Here is a 20943-nt window from a genome sequence, read left to right on the forward strand (position 1 = left end):
TAGAGCTTTAAAATTAATTTAGACAACACTTCTGACCCGTAAGCAAAGCCATTAGATCGCGTTTTCGTTGCCAATATTAAAATACAAAACAAAAACACATAATTAGAAGTCAAAATTTCCGCGTTTAGGAGAACTGAAACCTCATCATTTGAACTGTCAACTATGTATTATCCTGTTGGTTATAAAAGGAACTTTTTACTTATAGTTGTTCGTTATGGAACAATAAGACGAATGAATAAATAAATAATTCAGAAATTAATTGTATAAGTGTAGATAAAAATATACATATAATAGTTTATCATCACCTTTTTAAAAGCATATCTCTCTGGCTTGCACATTTCATTCATATAGTCTTCATAATTCTGATAACGAAATTTTGCAAATTGGCACTCTTGAACTGCATTTGGAAGCTAGAGATAAAAACACTTTCAACTGCATCAACTTTGTTTTCATAGCATGTAATTGTATATTTAAATTTATATTTCAAAATTATATAATTGTCCTAAATTGTGCTATAACAATTTTTATGTATTTAATTTTTGTTTATTAGCAAAGAACTTGATATGTTTATTCATACGTTAACAACAGCTTATGAACTGAAAGTAAGTGATATTCTTGAAACAAAGACAAAGTGTGAAAAACATAACAAAAAGAAGTAAAATAAAATATATGTAGTGTTGCATTGTTCTACATATATTGGTTATGTCTATATATAACAATATGATAGAATATTCACCAGTACTTTGTTGCCGTGTACAGAACAAAATATTTTCTCTTTTTGACGTAACTCCCTTCTCGTAGTTTAAAGTTTGTTAAACATCAGTTACAAATTGGGTATGTTCTGTTTCCGTATATTATAACTTTATTTTTCAAAGTTGCATCAATAATTTTCATTATTTTAAAATACAGAAAAGCTCTTAAGATATTCTTCTATCGTACTTGAATGTTGTTTTAATACACTTGTTATTCGTGTTGATTTGATCGTTTCGTTTAGCCACACAATACGCTATAATATTATAGCTTTTTAAGTCTATAATTTCACACCTGCTCCATCAAGAGACACGGATTTTTAGGATTTTTTTAATGCCTCAAATAAACCTTAATATAAACTAAATATTATTTACAACTTGCATATCTTTATTATAACTAACTAAAGTAAAATTAATTTAAAATTACGTTCTAGATCTGTAATTTATTTCTAAAGTTAGCACATTCACTTTAGCAACACATTGTTAACCATCTCAAAATGAATTACCCGAAACTATTTTGATAACGAGAAACCCACTTTAAATAAAAATGTATCTCAGAACGGCTGGTATGGGTATTAACACTTTTCCTGATAAGCAGAGAACAACGTTTCGACCTTAATAGGTCATCTTCAAGTTGACAAAGAAAGAGTTTGCAACCGAAACACTATTAGTCATAATATGATTGATACCAACCCAGTCTGACTTGTCTTTAAAAACTGAGTCCATGCATTCTTTCAGCTCGTTCGCTTTCACAGGCTTTTGTGCTTTCGCCTCTACATAAAAGTAAAAAAAAACAAAAACAAATTTGATTTCCCTAAAAAGGATATGTTTTTCATGTTACCAACCAGCTTTTCTGGAAATATTATGTTAAACAAATGTAACAAGTTACCCTATTTCATTTTATAACAGATTGTAAATCATAAATGTGTACAACAGTGTATATCTCCATCGTCAAATTACTCCACAAATTAATATAGAACCCAGATGAAAGTTGTCTGTTGAAGTTTTCAAAAGTAACTCTTCACACTAATGATAAAATTACAGTTTTTTACTGTTTTTAAGTACAGAAATGTAATTGCGTGTATGAAAAAAATGTTTAATAATATTTTACTTTAGTTTATGTTGTGTTGTGTTTCTACTACTGAAGTAAAGATTTCAAAATATAATATTTATTCTAGTAATACGATTATTTAGTATTATATACACCAATAAAACCTAAAAAATGAACTTACTACACATATTTTGCCATACTGAATTAATAAGGACACCCTTTATCAACGACACGCTTAAGAGTACAACCAGAGCTGCAAATATAACTTTCATGTTGAGGATGTTGCTGTTTTAATTAATATTTCAGCTAACAAGACCATTTTTATATGATTGATCTATCTGCTTTTAGCCAATAGTTTGACCTGAATTTTAATTGTTCAAACATTAACAGAGCTTAGCTAGAATATCTACCAATCCTTGCGCTACTTATTTCGGATTGGAGAAACTGCATTTGGTTTCATCCAATAAGGGAATGATTGCAGCTATCGTTTACAGACTCCTCATTCCATACAGTAGGACAACGTGACTCAAACCTGTTCGTGTTCAGTTTCATTTCCTCTGGAATCTTCATGTTATACACACAATGGACTGGATTAGTTATGTGTAGATACATCAACTAAAGTAAAATATAGTGCAGTTTAATAGTACGTATATTCTAAGGCGCTTATAAAAATCTGTATGTGTGTTACTTTAATACGTTTGTGTATTATTTTGCTTTCTTTAGTATATAAGACTAATAAACTAATATGTTTGACGTTAGTTTCTATACATAAATACTTTATTTCATTCTGTAAGTTTTAATATAACGAGTCAACACCAATATGTCTCAAAAATGATTACGTCTTTGGGCAGTTGTTTGAGGTTTCGCCCAAGAGGGTAGCTTTCGAAAGGCGCAGATAGTAGGGTTCACAGTTTCAGCTGTGGGACCATTATAGAAGTGACAGTCAATTCCTTGGTCAGATCAAACCGTAGGATAAAGCCTGAAGTTGCCGAATGGCTGCCCTGCTTCTGGCTAGTAATTTAAAATTAATGTTCAGTAAAGTTGAATATTATAAGTTACGCACTTATATACACAGAAGTAAATCACGGTAATGGTGTTGTAAGTATTAAAAAGATATATACATAACTTGACACTTATTACCAAATTACTTGAGAATTTGGTTAGTTGAAAATCTGGTAATATCTTTGTACCACACGTGTCACTACGTGTTTAAAAGAGTATGAGCTAGGTCCGACATGCGTGAGAATGTTCAGCGTTTCAAAATATGATATCGATCATGGTTTTCTGATCTAATTTTTTAAAACACCAAATAGGTATTCGGGGCATAAGCCTCCATGTACCAGAGCGTAGCGACACCTCTGCTTGACACTAACAGCCATCTGCAACTGTTGCATAAATATTTATAATTCGTACTTTCCCATCTCTTTATGAAGGATTTATAATTCACTGTAATGATGAATAGAGTTATCACTTGTGATTGAACATAACTTCCTGAAGCAGTATATATATATAGTAAAACTTTAGTAATGAAATTTAGTAGTTAACCTTTGTTCTAATAATAATTTTAACATTACACTGCAACTACTTACCACTAGAATAACTATTTGGCACTTTCTTTTGAGTTGTCAGAAACTGACACTTGTCACTCTAATTCCAGCATATTATCTCATGAACAGAAATTAAAAACAAGAAATCAGATGACAGGTATGTCTATAAATGTTTGGTATATTATATTTAAAAAAAAAAAATTCTGTTTGGCTTGTTAACATTTTTCGGTTAATAATATTACCCTTTTAGAGGCTAGTACTGTTATAAAAGATATGTTCAAACTAATCAGTTATTCTATTTACAAAAAAAATATTTTTTAGGATTTTCACATTGAAGTTCAAACACAGATCTCTGAGTATGTATGTCCGAAAATGTTTAATAGTGAGAGGTAAAATGGTTTTTTAGATTTATTTCTGAAACTTCAATGGTGTGACATAACAATGAAAATTTGAATACATTCAAATATATTAAATAAAATGTTGTATAATGTATCCTAATTTTTTATAATTAAAAATACTGTACGTATATAAAACCATATCTACTATCAGATACGTCAAGGCTTTTGATATGTTGAAAACTCTTTGGATTTTCCTGTTTGTCATACAGACACTCTTTACATTTATTAGAATGCTTGAGATAGCTCTGATATCACTTGCTGTATGTAAGACTCCGTGGTCTGTGAAAAACACAACGTAGATTCTTGTACGCATTTTATTTTTAGATATACAATATAAGAAAAGCAAACTATAAATAATAGTGGAATAATGTTGATATTTCAGTATTGAATTATAGTGTTTATAATTTTAAAAAGACAAGTATAGAGCCTATTTTCCGAGTAAGCTATAGAAATAATCTAGACCAGGCCTTGACAAATCCCGGGCTTCAATAGCCATGGCCTTTTTAGGCCGTGACGCCTTGTATTTTCTCTCATATAGATCTGTGCTAAATAGAGCCCGAATCTAAAACTGTTCTTGACTTTTGGAAGTCCGAAACAATTTCAGCATTTTTTGAGTCTTAAATGGTACTCTGTCTCTATGATTTTAATTTTGAATTCAATACTTCTTTATAATTTTTTATTGTTGTTGTTTAGAATTAATCACAAAGCTACACAATGGGCTATCTGTGCTCTGCCCACCACGGGTATCGAAACCCGGTTTTTAGCGTTGTAAGTTCGGGGACATACCGCTGTGTCATTGTGGACCATATAATATCATTATACTTTATAAAGAATCAGTGGAATTGGGTATCTACATAAAAAAAAAAAAAATGAAAATGAAGTACTGCGATTGCACAAGACGTTACTAATTTCGTACCATTTTGTTTTTCTTTTTTCTCTTAATTATAGCAAACAGTGCGCGTGTTTAAATATATAAAGGACCAAACAGTAGCATACTTAGATAGGGGCTAGAGGGGGCTCAGTCCCAAGGCCCATAGTCTTAATAGGGACCCATTGACGATTTTATTTTATGTAAAATTACATGAGATGTTGGGCCCTAAAATTATTAGCCCCTGAACCTACACAACCATAAGTCCGCCATTGGAACCAGAGGAAGTTATTTCAGGCAGTACTATCAAGTGGTTGTTGATATCGTGTGATCGTTAACTTACACTCATTGTTGTAGAAATAAATAAACATACACTGATTTCTTTGCGTTAGTTCTAGAAACGCAATAAATTTCAGATTTTCAAGGAACTAGTGCATATCATTGTTCATTAAAAATAAAATATTCAATATATTTAAGTTTTTTTGTTTTAAATTATAATCATTTTCTTGTAATTTAATCACACCCTGATTAAAAATGATAAAATTTGCTACGATAATAATCGCCAAGTATCTATCGGCCTGTTTCTGTTTTAGTTGAATTTAATCCATAACACAGGAGTAAAGAGCTTCAAATTCCTGGAAATTTTCTGCTACAGACACAGAACTACATCCGTACCCCCATCAATGCCTGTGAAAAATAAACCAAATATTTGTGGAAATCTGTGCCTGGGAATTATCACGAAAACATATTGTTAAAATAGATTGAAGGTACCAATTAACTGTAAAGAAGAGGACAATGTGTAACTGAGTGACACTTAACACAAGATAAACATGCATACATGATTAAATGACACCCGCCGTGCAGTACAGAATAACAGATGACAACTGAAGTTAAGTGAGATCTTTAAATGTGCATTTTGTATACACTATGTTTTAAACAAACAATCAAATAAAGTTAACCAAATATTTTATATTTCTGTCTTTATAGTTATAACTTGTTTCCAATTTCGTTTTCGCGACACATATACCAACGACTTTTATTAAAAAGTATTAAATAAAGATAGATGCAGACTCTGTATATCGATTTTACATAAGCCATGTCTGAACGAGCAGTGTAGTTATGAATAAAGTGAGAGCTGAAGAAACGCCTACTCAGGAAGAGTATTACAAAAGGGAAGCAATATTTCCTCTCATTCTTAGGTAGCCCTTAATAATCTTGTTTAGGCTCATGACGTACGTAAAGTAATATGTAGAATTATACATGGTATTTCCTTTACGTTAAATCTTTTAATTGCTTGCTTTCGGCCTTATCAGACATCGATGGACTAAGCGATACTCGTTTGTTAGGTGTAGAATTGGTTAGGTCGCTTGACTCTTAATCTGAAGGTCGCGGGTTCGAATCCCCATCACACCAAACGTTCTTATCCTTTTACGCGTGAGGGGTTATAATGTGACTGTCAATCCCACTATTAGTTCGTAAAAAAGCAGCTCAAGTGTTGGTAGTGTTTTGTAATGACTAGATGACTTCTTTTTTGTCTTACATTGCTAAATTACTGACAGCTAGCGCAAATAGCCCTAGTTTAGGCTTTTGTGAAAAAACAAACAAACTGTGGAACTCCGTTTTAAAATGATATGTAGACAACAGTCGTAACAACATCTGATATGTGTTGTTGAATATATGAAATTGTGATGAACGTAAATAAATATAATAATACTGAAAATATAAGTTTCTAGATTTCGTCTACAAATTTTAAATTACAAAGTAAGTTGGGTAGTTTGGCTAGCTGAGAGAATAATTGATTATAATAATTTGATTGAGGGCTACACAAGAGTGTAGGTTTCATTGTATACAACATATGAAAAAATAACTGATGTTACAAAACTGTTCCTGTTTATATGTTTTAAAAGAAGCTGCGCATAAGCGTGTTAGAATTCATATTATTATGAGAAACATTGAGATGTTTATTCGTACTAGTTTCGTATTCATAGGATGATTAAAACAGTATTATTAGTATCTGTATGCATTTGACATGTAATGTTATATTAAAGTGAAATTTTGATCATTTATGTTTAAATATAGCTAAACATCAGCCCTTTGTTCAGGTAATAATAATAATATAATCCTCAGTTGGTGGTAAGAGACCCCAGGTTCTCATTAATTTTCTCATTGCCTACAATAGATCATTTTCCCACCCGGATACCCAGAGAAATAGGTATCCTGATGTCCATTGGGACAAAAGAAAACATATACATGCTTATCTTTAATCGTGAAGGTACCGCAAACCATGACAACAAGATATTGTCTTATTTCGACTCGATCACTATCAGTTTTAACGTAGAATTTACCATTTATTGTCTGATTTGGTGGTTTTCAATTTCAACTGCTACACTATGGTCCTAAAATAAACATTGCTTGTTTTTATCCATTTCTGTACAAAGTTGGAGTATTCCTTTTTCCCTACCACCTCCACACGACATAAATCATGTTGAATATCTACTTCAAGAAGAGATTTCGCGAGACTTTTCGCTAAATACTCGCTGTTTTATTAACAGGAACTGATGAATTTCTTGATTACTTTGATGGGTTATAAGCAAATTTCGTATATGTTAAAGAGAAATGGAGAAGGAGATATTACCGTATTTCTTCATGTAGGTTGAGTTCAACCGGGCTTTACATTGCGTTGTATTTGACACTTTGAGTAGGTCTAAGAGAAGAACACGTTTTATCTTTTGACTTTACTGTTGTTCGGTAACAACACTAAATTAATACACTTACTCTTTCTGCTCTAAAATTTTTTCGTGTTGTATCCTCAAGTGATTGATTTCTGGAATTAGTTTATCTAATAAATACATTAATTATGGTCTATGTTTTGCAATAAAGACTATTTTGTTGTATGTTAAATTCCATTCAGTCTTTCCTTCACGAACTGAATTAGTTTCAGATTTACTTTGTAGTAAATATCTGGATGTAAACTCTTCTTCTCGTAAAGTTCAATATTATATATTCTTGTCAGAAATATATTTACATTAAAATTTCACAGATTCAACAGCAGGAAAAAACTATTGGCGCCATAACCACCGGATATTTTGTAGAGTTTTTATTTTCTGCTTCTGTATCTGTTTTCCTGAGCTTTAACATCATTTGTAAATTTTAAAAAGTTTCTTTTTCAAAGGAATGAGATTTTCTTTTGTTTGTCTTTATCAGTTTGGCTAGGTATATAATAACTACAATAGTGAATCTATGTTGTTTTTTAAAAATGTATTTAAAAAGTCTATTAGATAACGGGAGATTTGCTTAAGAAATTGATTAATGTATTGAGTTAATTTCACATGAAGTAATGAGACTGTACATAAAATTTTAACAAAAAATGAACAATTTTTGTTAGAGTACTAATTAAACATCCAATGTATATAATTATTGTTAAATACGTGCTGCAATTGCTTTTACTCTTGATCTCAAGACTTATTACTGAAAACCAAGACCGGATTACACCATCTATATGTTGTTTCAAACCATACTGACTAAATATAACATTCACTAGCACACAAGAAGCATAGTATTTACTAAAGTTAACCACTAATATAACTGGTGATGTTTAATATAATAAAAGTTGGACTGTGATCTCTAAAAGTCACTTGAATAATCACAAAACACCACTATGTATATATTTTTATCACAATGTGTTGTGTTAAGCAATATTGTCTCAAGGCAGTAACAGGTATTATTTGTTTCTGAGAATAATGAAATTAATTTAACGACATTCTCGACTACGTGTTGTGCAAAACTCACACATATATAGAACAAACAATAAATTATGAATACATACTATACAAGAAAACAGATATGCAGAGTATATTGAAATATCAAGCATAACTCACTAAATATCCTTACCTGATATATTATGTAACACAATTGTTTCTGTAGCCTAAAATCAGACAAAATATGTGAAACGAAAATATTATTCGAAACTAAGAGATCATCAAAATAAAATATAGAATTATTTACATGTTTATCGCTTCTTCTGATGTTTGGTAAAACTTGCTTAAGAATTATTTGTTCTCCACAATGAAGATTTGCGCTACTGACTTTCTCAGAATCCATTTATTACTGCTTACTCCACTTTACTTACTTTACATTTCCATAGATACACAACAATCTTCTCTATCCATAAATCTTAGCTACTGATTCTACATTACTATGTAATGTTAGTGACAAAGTGTTTTAATTTAGACATTGATTTTTCACTTGTTAGCACAGAATGAATTTTCATGGAAAGGATAAGAGTAGCAATATTTACTTACACTACGTATAAGATAAACACAGTATGACTTACTTTTTAGAGTAGTAGTGCAACATATTTCTATAGGATCAAGTCGAAGTATTCATGATATATCACATCAAATGCAAGCTTGAAAACCTAGTGCTTTAACAGATGAAATATGTTCCATCATGCAGAATGAAATATTTACTAATCAAAGTTTTCCAGATTAAGATAGTGTCTTCTTGATATTCTAAATAAATAATATTTGTAACTACCTTTTCACTCTACAACAAACATGTTATTTTAAAATCACTAAAGAATTATTCTCGTAGTATAAAAGGTGGAGGAGGTGTTTACCCTTATCCAAACTAGAAAGTAACCTTATCCTATCAATTTGAGCTAATCATGGCCAGTTGGTTAATGAATAGGTCTTTTAATCAGAGGATCTCTGGTTCGCATCCCGTTTCAGCATAACTGCTCTTCACATTTAGGAGTAGTGGGTCTGATGTAAGTAGATGCTGTTGAGTAGATACCAATAATATGTTTTGTTTCATGAAAGTTTTAAATGTTTATTCAACATGATAACTAAATGTCCAGAGTTTCCATAATGAATGATCTGAGACATAAATTTGGTCACTTTTATATTGTAACACTTTATTATAATACAAGCCCTTACTGTTGGATCCCAGTTAAAGGTTTCAGTACAAATATTTATACTTATGTTTACACGTGTATATTATAATACAAATATAATATTGGTATGAAATGTTAAACAGACCTACTGTTTTAATAATCAAAGTGGATATATATATACGAGGGCTGTTCAAAAAATGCTCGGACTGTTTGAATTCCGCGGCTCCAGTTGGTTCCAGGGAAATCCGCTTGGTGTCGCTAGGTTCGCACAGATCAGCTGATTACGACGCCATTTCCCGATTGCAGATATCTTCATTTGTATATTAGCTACGCTGTTTTAAGTGAAGTGCGAATTTTTCGTTTGGCGGATTTCAGAATGAATGACCAGAAGGAGCAACGACTTGCTGTGAAATTTTGTTTTAAACTTGGAAACTCTGCGACTGAAACTTTTGCTATGATTAACACGGCTTACGGTGATGTTGCTATGAAGCGTACGGCATGTTTCAAGTGGCATGAACGTTTTAAGGATGGTCGACAGTCCATTGAAGATGATGAGCGTCCTGGACGTCCTTCCACGTCAACTGACGACCCACACGTCGACAAAATCAACACCCTGGTGCGGGCAAATCGACGTCTGACTGTCAGGAGCTTGCTGAAGAGTGTGGGATATCAGTTGGATTATATTACGAGATTTTGACCGAAAAATTGAAGATGCACCTCGTTGCTGCGAAATTTGTGCCTCAGAACTCGTGAGTTTTTGGCCAAACACTCGATCACTGTTCTTCCCAACCCCCTACTCACCTGGCCTTGCTCCTTGCGAATTTTTCTTGTTCCCCAAACTCAAAAAACCCTTGAAAGGAAGAATATTTGAGACAATTCCCGAGATTAAGGCAAATGCGACGAAGGAGCTGGAGGACATTACAAAAGAAGCGTACCAGGACTGTTTCAACAAGTGGAAACACCGTTGGGATAAGTGTGTGCGTTGGGGAGGAGAGTACTTTGTAGGGGACCCAGACCTGTAACTTCTAAATAAAGTACATTTTGTTTTATGACGTCAGTCCGCGTATTTTTTTAACAGACCTCGTATATATATAAACACTGGTGGCAATATTGGTGAATTATTCTAAAAACATGTATCTGATAAATATATATATATTAACAATAAAACTTCAATAGTATGACGTGTCAGCATTTACCGTTCCTATTGACCTACGCTAATGAACTCTTGACAATAACAAGAACTAATCTCAAATTATTATTACTTTCATCTGAATTTACCTGCTAAGAAGTGATGTATTCATCATATCTCCATGAATGTATCGTTTTCTGGATCAGAAAGAAACTCTTTCTGTTAAAGAAGATGAAAGTTTATCTAAACGTCTATTCTGATAACTTTGTTTCTATGACAATACATCGTTCAAGCGATCGGTAGGTAAACTGAGTTGGTTCTTCGGTTTACGTTGGTTCCACATTATTTAGAGTACTGGTGTGATGCCAAGTATGAACTATTATCAGATCAACAGTTTAAACTACTTCCACAGTTCTTACTTATAGAACCATAGAATGGAATTACTTAATGTCATAGATTTTTAAATATTTCGTAAACATTGTATGTACATTTGCACAAAGTTCCAGAATAGGTTAATTGGGCTCGAAACCGAATCTCATTGTTCTAACTCCATGAAATAACCGACGACTAATTGGAGTCTATATCCCGAGAACCATGCGATCACAGCCACAGGTAGTGCATCATTAAAAACGGTAGGTTCTAATATTAAATTAATGCTACCCCCTACTTTTCAAACTGAGTAGAATAACTGGAAATACCTGTTTGTTCAAATATATGATCGTACGTGTGAAAAGATGAGAAGAAATAAAGAATTGGAACAGCGTGAAAAAACAAAGTATTTACAAAAGTGAAAAGAATTACAAAACAATAGAAGGAATATTAGATGATAACATTGGTATCTTCTGTAATTGACTGAATTATTAATTGATTGTGTATTTACACTAGTAGGAAGAAAAATAAATATTTTTTTGTTTTTTATTCTATCGAATATTTCTTATGTCTTGAATTGTTGACTTCAAATTCTGTTGAGAGCGATGTATATATAAACGGTCAAACTAAATTAGTGGCCTGAAAAGATCCACGGACATCATTGTATCTTTTCTCAAAGTTGGCTTAAATCTCCTCCAAATTAAAATTAATATTTTATGTTGAACATATACAAACATTTGCACAGTTATCTATAGTAAATATGAGTAAAATCAGATAGAATTAATCCGTGAATAATTATCGTGTATGTAGTGAAACCACATGTGTATTCTTTTTTGAGCTGATTTTAGTGTTTTTTTCCCACTAGAAAAGGATTTATTTCAAACTAAAAGTATTTTTGTTACATAATATATTCTTTAAATTACAAAATTATTCTTACATGAATAATGTTCTGAATAAAAATTTCAAATTTATACTTGTATTTAAGCACAAGAAACATATCTTGAATGATATATTGGCTTCTTCTGACGTATAAAAGAAGCAATTACCAACAAAGTTACGTGAGTTAACTTTGATTCTTCCAGCCACCAGTACCTCAGTTGAGCGTGTTTGTCTTATTTAAAAAGAATGCGCTACACCAGGAATACATAATGACAAGAAAAACTTGCAAGATTAGCTTTAATCGCGATTCAGAAAAAAGCTTCTTAAGGAAATAAAGACTGATGGAATTAACATATAAATAAAATAAGAAGCCGAATATGTTATGTTTTTATCTTTCATTGGAAGTAATTAATCTTAAGTATGATTAATGAATACAATAAATTTATTTTATTTTTTTGGCCAACCAGTACATATATTTTTATTCTATAACTCACCTTTTTATACTTTTTCTTTTCCACCAGGATAAGTCCTTGCACGCCCCAAGATAGTATCACCCGTATCATGAATATAAAACAATGTTAAAATGTAGTTCTAATACAAAATGTTCCACTACGAATTTATGATATCTGTGGTTGTCACGAAAATTCTGATTTTCCTGTTCAAAATTGTTTTAATACAACATTATCAATGCATTTCGTGAAGACGCATACATCAAAAAGATCTATTTTACCTTTGTATAGTTGCTACATACGTTCCTTACTAGTCAACAGTTTCTATTTATTTTTTTAACATATATTTCATTATGAGTGTTCATTTCATGTTAGTTTCTTATTTAATCTGACGTCCATAAAATTTAATATTAACACTGGTTAAAAATAAATGAAATTTATAAGGTCATGGTGAAAAGTCTGTGAAGTGAAACACTACTGAGAAAAGTTGTGTGATATGTATCATTGATTATTTTCTAAATATGCTGTTAGAGATATCGTATAAAAATAACAAATGCCATACTGGCATACTTTTTAATAATGCCTTACGTTTCTTTCAATATTTTAATTCCTCATACAAAATACACAATTTTAGTTTGGTATTGAAATTCAGGTTTGTGTTCTGTCCTGAAACTTCCGTCTATAGTCTGATATATAGAACATGTGTCTACTTAGATTAGAAGTACTTTAATCCTCTTTTATATTAAGAACCAACATACGTTTCATAATCCGGTGTACAATTTGTTGCTTTAACATAATGACAAGTAACAGATATTTCAGTTTCTTTGCTCGGTGGGTTTGTTCTGCCAGATGTAAAATGCAGGTATTCGTGTACTTCATGTATAGCGATGCTACTGTTTAAATTAACTACAGTTCCAACAAAAAGGATAAGCAGACATACAATTTCATTAACCAACACTGTCATAAACAGTATTCAGTTTGAAAAATATTATATTTATTATTGGTTATTTATTATCGTCAGAAATAAAATACAATAATGTAAACTATACAGAAGGATGTAGAAGTCAAGTGACAATAATTTAGAAATAGTTGAAATATGAGAAAGCGAATGTTAATTTCCTGTATTGTTGTTTTGTGGGCTGACCCCATGGTTATACTATGGTTATACCTCTAAGGCCATCTTAGAAGACACATTGATCTCAAAACTTTTATACACTATAATATCAGAAGCATACGAGGTAAATTCCCGAACACTATTGAGAAACAGTTACGTTTACAAATTGGTGTTATTGAATTTATGGATTAAAAAAATCGCCATACATCCCTGTTGAAATACGTAGTTAACCTTGAGTATTGTATTATATGAACACACTAAACGTTTTCTAACTTCTTATTTTAATGTGAATTAGTTAATTATTCTGAGAATGAAGTTTTCACATACAGCATGCTCAATGAAGTCATTAATAGTGTTCTAGTTGTTTTTTATTATTTTTTAGATATGACATTTGTAAAGCATTGTGTGGATTTGTACGCCTGTAATGGTTGTTGCGTAAGATATAAATAGCTACACCCGATGGTAGGTCAGGTGATGTTTGTAGGTTATAGATTTGAACGATAATTACCATTACGTGAGCAGCGGTAGGTGGTATGGGTAAATTCCACATTACCTGTTAAGTAAGGAACGTTAAATTGAAACAGTTTTGTTGAAGCTTCACCAGTACAGTTTAGAGAGAACAGATCCAATCAAAGTGTCAATTCACCGTGCAAGCAAGTACACACATCCATGTATGTTTACTGTTATAATAAAGATTGTACTTTTGTAGTTTATGTTATGGTTTTGTCCTGAATTTCGCGCAAAGCTACACGAGAGCTATCTGCGCTAGCTGTCCCTAATATAGCAGTGTTAGACTAGAGGGAAGGAAGATAGTCATCATTACCCACCGCCAATTCTTGGGCTACTCTTTTACCAACGAATATTGGGATTGACTGTTACATTGTAACGCCTCTACGGTTGAAATGGCGAGCAAGTTTGGTGCAACGGCGATTCGAAGCCTCGACCCTCGAATTACGAGTCGAGTGCCTTAACCACCTGGCCATGCTGGGCCTTTATATTATGTACAGCTTCTTTAATAAGTGGCCCTAGTCAGAGAGCGATAAATTTACAAACTTACAACGCCCAAATCCGGATTTTGATTCTTCGAGATCGACAAAGCAGTTAGCCCAATGTAGTTTTGCTGTGAAACAAACTTTATTATACTTGATTGCTTCTTTGGAATCAAGCAAAAAGCTACACTATGTGTTCTACCAACACATGTATCGAAACCATTTTCTAGAAGTGTGAGTCTGCAGACATACCGCTGTGTCACTGGGAGCCTTTAGTTCGTACTCATAAAATCGAGTATAAAAAGAAACTAGTACTATTGTGTAACAGACAATTAGTTTAAATCTGTACTTCATGATTATCTACACTCTACAGTTAATGTGAAAGTGCACAGTAGAGTTCTTAATAATAACATGAGAAAACGTAATTGTTTTCTGTCCTTTCATCAAAATTTTGTTTCTTAATTTTTACCTTAAAAGACAAATTTTCTACGTAATGTAACATAAAATCTGTAAATTCAAGAACTATTTAATGGCACTAGTTGTGAAGGTTTGTGAAAGAATGGATGGGATAGGAAAAAATAAAGAGTTGATGCAGGTTACAAAGTAAAAAATGTTAAAGCTGAAGGACAGGTTTTGAACAACACAAAAATTAGAACTGTGATAGATGTGCAGGTTGGTAGAAGGTGTGTGGGTATAACTGACAGGTTTGTAGACGGTTGATAACGGTGTTGATTAATATTTATTGGGAGCAGAAAATTCTGGCCCAAAATGTTAAATAGTGAAACCTTTTACCATAGTGATAATGAACTAAAGAAAAACGTGTAAGGGCGAGTTAGAAATTGTGTTAACACAGAAAGAATAAAATAAATGTATTGGAATTACACGTGATACATTACATACATTGAAATGTTCCACAACTGTTTCTAGTTTTGGGTAACTTACAGAATGAAATATGTTCTGTGTATGAAAGATATTATTTCAACCCTCTTATAGTTTTCTGAAATAAGTCTAACGTGTTTTATTTTAGAACGTAACAAATTCAGGTTTAAACGTTCAACGAATAATTTTTCCGATTGAGAAATTACGAAGAAAGAAATAAGAAAATATTATTCTGCCATACTTAGCTTCCTTTTCTTGGTTCAAACTAACCCTAAATATAACAATTAAAACTTGTAAAAAACAATTGCTTATAATCAAGAAGGTTTTTCACTGAAGAAAATATCGGTTCCAGTTGGTATATTAACGTTAACAAAACTTTGTTTTATATATTATAAATAATTAATTAATGAAAAATAATTAATAACATTACCACATATATGTCTGCATAAAACACAAACACGTCTGGGCGGCATCGTCATGTGGTTAAGGAACTCGACTCGTAATCCCAATCATACAAAAATTGCTTGCCCTTTCAGCCGTTGGGGAGTTATAATTTTTCGGTCAATCCCACTATCCATTGGTAAAAGAGTAGCCCAATAGTTGGCAAAGGGTGGTGATGACTAGTTGCTTTCTCCTAATCTTACACTACTAAATTAGGGACGGTTAGCGCAGATAGACCTCGTGTAGCTTTGCGCAAAATTCAAGACAAACCAAACCAAACATGTTTGATTTACATAAAATGATATTTCTCTGAACTCACGAACCAGTTTGCATAAAAAACATGATTAAATAAACTAAGTTATCGTATGTTACTCAGATAATAAACCATAAAATATTATTTAGTATAACAGTGTAGAGCTCAGTGAAATCATTACACAAGATAAAGTATAATTCAGATGAAAGATACTTGATTCAGGTTTGAAAACTGACTTTCAACTCCTTAGCACCATTGAAAATTGCATAGCGCTAAGGGGACAATTTCGATCTTTTTTCGTTATGTAATTGTGTTTATTACAAATATTTGTTTCAATATCTTATTCCACATTCGTTATGCCACGTTTTTCTAATTAATAAGTAGAAATATGAAAATAGAACATTTACTTTAGTGAAACGATCGACTTAATACTGTATAGATTAAAAAGTGTGAAATTTAACTTACCATATATCTGTTTCAAACCTCCATCGCTAGCGTCCATCAACATCAGGCTTACGAGCACAACCAGAGCTGCAAATAGAACTTTCATGTTGAATGTTTAGAATTTCGCTGTTTTCATGAATATTTCAGGTTAAAAGAACCATATTTATATCATTCATACAACAGCTTTCAACCAATAAATTGAACTAGTGTTTAATTATCTAAAATTAAAAGAGTTTTCCTAATGTATTTACCAATCGTTGCTTTTCTCTTTTACGACTGGAGAACAGAAGTTTGGTTATAACCAATAAAGTGGTGATTATATTAAACAAGGAAAACTTCTTCCACACAGTATGATCACGTGATTCAAACTGTTCGCCTGTAATTTCATTCCTTGTAGAAGCTTCACTTTGTTATATAGAAAAACCTGTGTAAGCCGAAAATTACATATGGCGGAAACCTGTACAAGCCGGAAATATCAACATATTGCAACATTATCTTAAGATTTCTCTTGTATAAGGCACTCTATATGATGAAACCTGTGTAACCCGGACGGAAAACTATCTTTCACCTACCATATCTATCAACAAGTAGGAATAGAACCATACTAAGGTGGAAAAAATGTTTTTCATCAGATATTAATTTCTTATTCAATTAATAAGCTGTTTAAATATTAATAAATTCTCGGACATTTTGTTACAGTAAGCATTGATTAAATACATTCTGTTCTTTTCTCTGTCGTCATTATTCCGGAGTTCGCTATTCGAAAGAATGATTGACTGTTCTTTTGGTTGCATTTGCTGATGGAAAACTAGAGAAACCAGGGTAACAGGTAAAGATGAAAATCCGGATGTTTCAAAATTTTAAAGAAGAATGAACTTCCTGTGTAATGGAAAACGAATAATAAAGCTGGAATGACAAGTGTTGTATTCGAGGCATTTTTGAAGAAATTAAACAAAATAACGGAACAAGAAAATAGAAATATAATACTTTTCCCAGATAATGTAACTTGTCACCCAAAAGTTCACTTTCAAACGTTTTTTCTACCTCCATGCACAACATCAGTTCTGCAGCCACCAGATAATAGAATTATACAGTGTACAAAATTGAAATACAGAAAATTGATGCTTCAGCGTATTTATGCAAACATGAATGACTGTTAGAGAGCATCTGAAATGACCACGAAAATTGATATGTTAGATGCAATTACATTTTTAGGTCATTCAATGCGTAAAAGATGAATGCGTAATAAAGTGCTTTCGAAACTGTGAATTTATTCTTGATAATGGCGGAGATTGTGGAGAAGTTTAGTATAACGATTCTAGTGAAATCCAAACTCTGATTGAGAAGATTGATACAGATGATTCTGTGAACGCGGAAAGTTTTGTGTACGTTGACAAGATTGTTTTAACAGAAACTGTAGAAATTGATTTAAAATCTATAATAGAATCACAAGATGGTGACAGTGTGAATGATTCAGAAGTGAACAAAATGGAAAAGACAGTAAGGAAATAGAAATTCCTACTTCATCGCAAGTGTTGAGTTATATTAACGCCATCAAATTGTATGCAAAAATGAAGAGGGAAAAATAAACTGATTATCAAATGCTACGACTATACTGGTTTATATAACTCAACACAGTTATAAACATAATATGTGACAGTGTAGTAGTAATGACCTGTATTTAATTGTATTAATAATACCGTGCTTGTAGGAGTTAATGTTAACAGTCTCATTAATCATTACAGAAGTTTAGGAGGGACTGGTTTGGTTTGAATTTCGAGCAAAGCTAGACAAGGGCTATGTGCGTTAGCTATCTCTAATGTAGCAGCGCAAGACTAGAAGGAAAACAGCTAGTGACTACCATCCACCGCCGATTCTTGGGTTACACCTTCACCAACAAAGTGTGGGATTGACCAAACGTTATAAAGCTCCCATTTTTGAATGGGCGAGCATGTTAGTGGGAGAGGAGAAGAGGACATCAATGAAAGTTTGTTTGCTTGTTGTTAAGGCTAAGGCTACACAATGGTCTAAGAGTGGTCTGAAAACCTGAGATTTTCAGCATTAAGACTCATTGCTGAACTATAGGGGGCATCGATTAAAAAGTCTGTGGTGAAACATTATTGAAATAGAACACAAAAGTTGCGAAATATTGATCTGTAACTTAATATATCATTGACTATTTTCTAAATGTGTTTTTGCAGATGTCATTTTGAATTAACAAATGCTTGTGTTTCATAATAAAATATTTTTGATAATGTTTAAAACTCCTTTCAGTGTATTAATTTTTCTGACATGATACATGGTTTTAAGTTTATATTCATATCAGGTCATGCATTCTGCAACAGAACTTCTGTACAGACCATATGTTTTGTCTTCCAAGGGTAGAAGTACATTAATCCTCTTTTTTGGTTCAGAACTTTTCAAACAACATGTTTCATGAGTCAGTGTATCATTTGTTGCTTTCACATAATAACAGTTTATTGATATTTTCATTCCATAGCTTGTGTGTATATTCAGCAATGTATAGAATACAGGTGATCGTGTGCTTCATGTATGAGACGCCATTGTTTAAATTAACTACAATTCCAACGACCTAGTAAGTAGTCACGCACTATCTCTTTCACAATTACCTTGACCTATATCATTTCGGTATATGATAATTTTACATTAGTTTTTATATCACTTAAAATACAGATAATTGTATATGCATTGCTACTTAGAGTGGACAAAAGATGGAAACTCCTGTGCAAATGTGGGACAACAAGTATATTAAATACAAAAGCATCTATCAGGTGTTGCTCGTTCTGTAATTAAGCAAATAACATAACACCATGCATAGTGGTCATGTCTAGAAAAGCTGGACAGGGCTGGTTGCTTATGATAATGTCTAACATGGCTGCAAGAGGAGACACCACTGACTTTGATAGAGGAATGATTGTTGGGGCGCATTTGGCGGGAAATTAAGTGGCCAAAGACAGCTCAACTTGCTGATGTTTCACGAACAATGGTGTCCAAGGTGATGTTAGCATGGTAATCTGAGGTAAATTCATAATCAGCAAATGACAAAAGCGCATACACCAGGATCGCGATGTGCAATCATTAATTAGAACTTCAAGAAAAATAGTTAAGTAACCGCACATCAATTGACCACAAATTTCAACCTGGGACTAGAGTATTAGTAAATCTGTTATACTTCCCTTTCTAGATAATTATAAACTGGACTTAGACAGTTTTCAACTAATATATGTGTGTATGCATATATACATTGGGAACAATACATTAAATATAATAAAATATCATAGAGCTATACAACTTCAATAATCATGACAATATCCAACAAATTGAATACAAATATGACCTTACGATTATACAATTACATAACACCTGAAAGTGCATCAAGGCAAATGTTAACCTTTTGGTGAAGACCTCATATATCAAATATCGCACAACTGAAGAGTCCTTGAAAAGCTGGGATAGATTTTTAAAGAAGCAATAGGAATATTCTTGCTAGGTTTTATAAACCAAATGACAATTATGATAAGTTTTATAAAAGCGAGAAAAATCTTGCCTAATTTTTTGCTCAAAGAAATGTCTTATAATTTTGTCACATCTTGTTGACACCTAAATGACCTCTCATATTGAGTCCATGTGTAAATCTCAATATTTCATCCCAGTATCCTTAAGCTCGCGTATCTGGTGGTTCTATTGTCTAATGAGCACATCATGTTTGAAAAATAGCTTTCTCTAATTCATTCTGTGAAATTATATTTTTAAAAAGTGAAGAGACCTGTGTATCTTTCTTGCTCGGCGATCAGTTTATTCTAGGAAACGGTACTTCACCAAGGAATTGTCAGTAAGACATTTTCACAAGATTTCTGATGGATCCAAAAGATGTCCGGAAGAGATCTGTAATATCGTCCTCTGAAAATGCGTCTATCGTTTGTTTTTGCTTAACTTCCCACCCTCAGCCTGAGTCACAGTACATCAGGAAAACAAATCGGAATTCTCCTCAGCAGCAACGTCATCCTTAGGCGAAACAGTGATCGGCGTGTCAATCATTTTCAGTCCAGCAACAATTTTTCTCCAGCCAAATCGTTGTCCATCAATAATAATACACCCTTAGTTGACAGAGTAGGTCTTACTCCAACTTGTTCCTAAACTTGGTCTGATGTTAAATAAATGTTATTAAGAAGAGCAATAATAATACCACCCTCAATATCCTGAGCAATAACAAACTCACTAGTAGTAGAACTGGAATCGAAAGGCAGTATACTTCTAACAACAATGATTGAGTTGCTCCAGAATCATATAGAATATATACAGGAATGAGATTAACAGTGTCATTTGTCAAAGACACAGAAAAAACAGACACAAAAGCCTAAATTCTCCCTTAACTACATCAGCATTTATATCAGTGGCCAAATAAACAACATCGGGTGATCTAATGAAAGTACGTCCATATTTGGACACAAATGATCAGGATATTAACT

General features: G+C 32.4%; 2 long non-coding RNA genes across 3 annotated transcripts in view; one reads left to right on the plus strand and one right to left on the minus strand.

The window, feature by feature from the left end:
- The window catches only part of LOC143227090 (uncharacterized), a 246500-nt gene that overhangs the window by 72143 nt on the left and 153414 nt on the right, over positions 1-20943 (plus strand). The gene's annotated exons all lie outside the window — the stretch shown is intronic.
- On the minus strand, positions 161-16559 carry LOC143226927 (uncharacterized). The gene is made up of 4 exons (XR_013014814.1): positions 16475-16559; positions 1443-1522; positions 306-410; positions 161-172 (listed from the first exon to the last, which is right to left on the minus strand). It is a non-coding gene; the product is annotated as an uncharacterized LOC143226927 (long non-coding RNA).

This window comes from Tachypleus tridentatus, chromosome 9, assembly GCF_004210375.1.
Source record: "Tachypleus tridentatus isolate NWPU-2018 chromosome 9, ASM421037v1, whole genome shotgun sequence".
Taxonomy (NCBI): Eukaryota; Metazoa; Arthropoda; class Merostomata; order Xiphosura; family Limulidae; genus Tachypleus; species Tachypleus tridentatus.